Raw genomic sequence first — 5,163 nt, 5'->3', positions numbered from 1 at the left:
TCTCAGAGCCATTTGAACCAAGCCAAGCCAAAACCGGCTCAAAATTCGTACAGTATTTCCTGAGAGTACACATACAGACAGACGCGAGGAAGCGACTTCAATTTATATACGAGGGTGGTTCGAAAAGTTCTCGGAACGGAATAGAAAAAAGTACTTACATCACTCAAACTTTTTTTAATTTTTCAATGTAGTCTCCTTGTAGATTAATGCACTTGATCCAACGATGATCCAGTGCCCTGATACCATCTCAGAAATGAGTTTCCTCCAGGTCTGCAAAATAGTTGGCAACTCCGGCCATCAGTTCTTCGTTTGAATTGAATCTTCGTCCACCAAGAAAAATTTTCAGTTTTGGGAAGAGATGGAAGTCTGGCGGAGCAATATCAGGTGAATAAGGCGGGTATGGCAACAATTCATATCTTAGTAAACACTTCTGGGCTAAGTTGCCGTGGTCGATCTGTAGAACTTCTTCTCCCTGACGTTTCGTTCTCAACTACGGAGATATGGACACGATATGGCGGTCGACGTTGCATCAATCACGTGACAATCGATTGCCTGCAATCGAGAGAACAGACGATAGCCAGAGATAGCTACACATCGACGCCACGTGACGTGCGGTGGCGCCCTCTACAATCTCCATATAAGCGGCGGCCCCAGCTCCTAACAGCCAGTCGTCTACTCACCTCAGAAGATGTTCTCCGTAGCTGAGAACGAAACGTCAGGGAGAAGAAGTTCTACAGATCGACCACGGCATCTTAGCCCGGAAGTGTTTACTGATGAAGACGCCGGCCGTGAAAGCCTACATGGGAGAATTCATACCTTAGTTCGTGTAATTTTACCATGTCATTCTCATCTGTTTTTGATCCAGTGTCAAGAGTCACAGCACCCATCTTGCAGATATTTTTTTTTCATTTCTAATTGTTCAGTTAAAATGTGATATACCCTTTCAGATGAGTCCCGGCAAGCGTGAGCAATTTCATGCGCTTTCAATCAGCAATCCTCCATGACTTTTGTGCTCTTTTGCAATGATTCCTGGAGTAGTGACACATGTTGGCCGACCACCGCACTGATCATCATCTAAGCTCTCCCTACCAAATTTAAATTCATTTGTCCACTTGGCAACAGTTGAATATGAAGGAGCAGAGTCTTCCAGTGTATTCTGGAAATCGGCATGAATGTTATTTGCTTTCATACCTTTCTTTACGAAGTACCTAGTCACGGTTCGAATCTCGATTTTTTTTCTATCTTCACAAATCACTACACGGGAACAACATCAGAGCCACGTCACCACCACAGTTCTCTTCCAAGAGCACTGACGTGGCACGTGTTTACAGGCAAGAGTCCAATGAATATCACGGGAACAATTCGTTGCGCAAGCACTGACCTCGCGTGGTGATTCCGAGAACTTTTCGAACATCCGTCGTATAGACAGAAGTATCTTTTGGTAAGCCGTCCTTGGACACACGTCTGCTATAGCCCCCAATTCCTTTTGCCAACTATTTGCATTTAGCAACTTTACAATACATCCATCATCTAGTTGCTCAAATTCAGGAAAGTTTCTTAAGAACTATTTCGCAACTATTTGTTCAGGAACATACACAGTCTCGTATAGATGAATACAAACACAAGACAAATGCCAGGATGAAATTTTCACTCTACAGCGGAGTGTGCGCTGATATGAAACTTCCTGGGAGATTAAAAATGTGTACCAGCCTGAGACTCGAACTCGGGACCTTTGCCTTTCGCAGGCAACTGCTCTACCATCTGAGCTACCCAAGCACGACTCACGCCCTGTCCTCACAGCTTTACTTCCGCCAGTACCTCGTCTCCTACCTTCCAAACTTTACACAAGCTCTCCTGAGAACCATGCAGAAAGAAAGGATATTGCGGAGACATGGCTTAGCCACAGCCTAGGGGATGTTTCCAGAATAAGATTTTCACTCTGCAGCGGAATTTGCACTGATATGAAACTTCCTGGCAGATTAAAACTGTGTGCCGGACCGAGACTCGAACTCGGGACCTTTGCCTTTCGCGGGCAGCTCCTCTACCAACTCATTCTGGAAACATCCCCTAGGCTGTGGCTAAGCCATGTCTCCGCAATATCCTTGGCGGCGAGCGAGTCTGCCGCGATGTCTGCTAATCCTGGGTTGATGATTGACAGCGGCAGCAGAGAGCACCAGAGCTGGTACTGTCCCCTCACGTCTGCTGCTGTATGGACCGCCCTTACTGCAACATCTCCTTAATAAAGATTAACATGTCGATCACCGAGCTAAGCGCTGCGCAGCGTCCCAGTACACATCTAACTGCAAGTTAACTGCGAGTGCCTTGCTGCTATCAAAGCTGGCGTATTTAAACACGAGTGACGTCCTGACGTCATGCTCGTTTGTAATGAACGCATTCGTTCCACTTATACTGCTGATTCATCTGTAGTACTCGCCCCTTAGGTGTTCTTGTGACAGATTTATGTGTTGTTACGGCAGACTTACGCGAAGTTGTGAAATGCAGTACAGCTGACACTATACCTCTGTCTTACACTCTACACAAGTCTCCGTCTAACACAAACCCGCGTGCTAAGCAATTCTCTCTCGCCTGTTGTGTGTAACCAGGCCACTGCCCCTGCGTGACGACACATTCCGATACATGTGCATTCCTCTTACCTCTTGGCTAACCTACTGCCCCTGGCTCTCGGCATAGGCAATGAAACTTTGACAATATTCCACGTTTCCAACTTTTTACTATTCCGCGACACTACAGTAGAACCAGCTTTCATCAGAAAACATAACAGACCTCCACCCTGCTTCCAATGAGCTCTCGCTTGACAATATTGATGTCGCAATTGGCGGCTTTTTGGGGTCGGTGGAACGCCCGGTACAGGGAATTTGGCTCCGAACTGTCCTTGAAGTAAACGATTTGTATCAGTTCGTTGTGTCACAGTGGTGCCAACTGCTGTTCGAATTGCTGCCGCAGGTGCCGAATACTATGGTCTCCCCCCTCTAGGTAGTGATGTCTGGCAGATTTGAGCCCGGTCTTCTTGCGCCCGTACATTCTCGTGGCCACCGCTGTCAGCATGCATGTACTCTGGCTACATTCCTGCCAAGCCTCTCTGCAGTGTCACAGAAGTAACAAATGGTTCAAATGGCTCTCAGCACTATGGGACTTAACAGCTATGGTCATCAGTCCCCTAGAACTTAGAACTACTTAAACCTAACTAACCTAAGGACATCACACAACACCCAGTCCTCAGAAGTAACATTCAGCTTCTCGTAGCCCCATTACAAGACGATGTTGAAACCTTCCCGTCTCCTCTATATCTCTTTTTTTTCTTTACGCAACCTTCCCCTCTACAATAACCTATGAAACCTTTCCTTAGGATTTCTATCTCTTGTTTAATAATAACAAATGAAATCTTCCCTTTGAAATTATTCTCTTTCTCAATCTTCGCATACAAATTTAATTGCTGCTTATTAAAAGTGATTTGCTGATTATTTCGACGAAACATAGAATGTGTTGTCGTCGTGGCCCTCAGTCGTTATCTGCAATAACCCAGAACTGTTCCTTACCTTTTTTGCTGTTACTGGATCGCTATCTGACTGCTACATCGGACTGCGACGTGAATATACTTCTCTGGTTTACTATACTCTATTAACTGCTGGTGGGCTGACATAATAAGTGGCTGTATTTATTACCAAAGCTGACGTTATCCCGGGTTCGAGTCCCGGTCAGGCACACATTTTCAGCTGTCCACATAGAGGTATATCAACAACACCTGTCGGCAGCTGAGGGTTTCAGTTAGTCGTCATTTATTCCATGGAAAAGCTGCACGGTCATCAACAGTATTCTGTTCTTTCGAGAACGGTTACTGTCTTCTTATATATAGTTAAAGGCTACCCAGCCATTGACCTTCGCTTGTGCGAATGCGCACAGGTTGCCCAAACTCTTACGGGAGTCGCCAAAGCGTGCGCGAGTAATGAGTGAATGGGCAAATGTTTATAATGTACATTACGTATGTAGTATGGTGGACAGTTGGGAATGTGAGTCTCACGGGAAGCGTGCAAAGGATAAGTCCCTGCAGTCGCGCTATTCATCTGTGTCCTCGGTGGCTCAGATGGATAGAGCGTCTGCCATGTAAGCAGGAGATCCCGGGTTCGAGTCCCGGTCGGGGCACACGTTTTCAGCTGTCCACATTGAGGTATATCAACAACACCTGTCGGCAGCTGAGGGTTTCAGTCAGTCATCTTTTAAAGAAAAATGGGTTTATAGATTGATAACAAGTCAACATAATAACACACTGATTTCAAAATGTAGCTTGAGTTACCGTGGAATATCCCCATGTTCAAACTCACTTGAATGTTTATAACGTGCCATTGCAGCAGCAGTAACCCATCTAACAACTGCGAAAGACTCTTGTTGTCTTATATAGTCGCTGTCGATCACAGCGCCGTATTATGCCTGTTTACATATCTCTGTATTTGAATACGCATGCCTATACTAGTTTCTGTGACGCTTCAGTGTATAAATAGAAATGATTGCGTAAGGGGGGTAGGGGGGTAATTTCAGCAAATAAATTTCGAAAAATGATGGTGGATTATTTTCTACCACCAATAGGTTTAATTAAATGGGAGTATTCTAAGATTTCATGTGTCAACAAAGCATATAATAATGCATAGCCTTTCTTACAATAAATAAGAGTGTACTCACAATAATCGTTACTTTAATTTTCACTCGTCTCTTCAAAGCAGTCGCTTAGTTCTTTGAACACCCCTTAACGGGCATTTCTTGTGAGTAATCCGCCCTTATAACAATCTTGAACTTTGTTCCATAAAATGATCCCACAACGTACTAAGGTAATTAGTGCTTCCGGGTCTACCTCCACAATGATAAAGCAACGTAAGGACTGTCTGGAAACGTATGATCTCACATGAAATAACACACAAGCAGTGAAGAGTGCATTCGATTAAAATTACTTGATATTTGACGTCTTTCACTTGCTAGTGTTGCCGCATCTGCTGCCGGTTATTGGTCGATTATAGACCGTACACAAGTCACGGTGGGTCACTTCACAAATGCAGTTAATGCGAGATGCTCTATCGACAGCTGATATTAAGTGACCAATTACTGAACTGCTGCAGTCGAAGGTATTTTAGCCCTGATTTTAAACGCACGTCA

At 44.7% G+C, this 5,163-nt stretch overlaps 1 non-coding gene across 1 annotated transcript; it reads left to right on the top strand.

Moving 5' to 3' along the window:
- Positions 1-4,087: 4,087 nt before the first annotated feature.
- Trnat-ugu lies at positions 4,088-4,161 on the top strand. The gene has a single exon. It is a non-coding gene; the product is annotated as a tRNA-Thr (tRNA).
- Positions 4,162-5,163: the final 1,002 nt, after the last annotated feature.

The sequence above is a fragment of the Schistocerca piceifrons genome, chromosome 9, assembly GCF_021461385.2.
Source record: "Schistocerca piceifrons isolate TAMUIC-IGC-003096 chromosome 9, iqSchPice1.1, whole genome shotgun sequence".
NCBI classification, from domain to species: Eukaryota; Metazoa; Arthropoda; class Insecta; order Orthoptera; family Acrididae; genus Schistocerca; species Schistocerca piceifrons.
The sequence above is the reverse complement of the archived record's forward strand: the minus strand, read 5'-3'. Positions and strand labels throughout refer to the sequence as shown.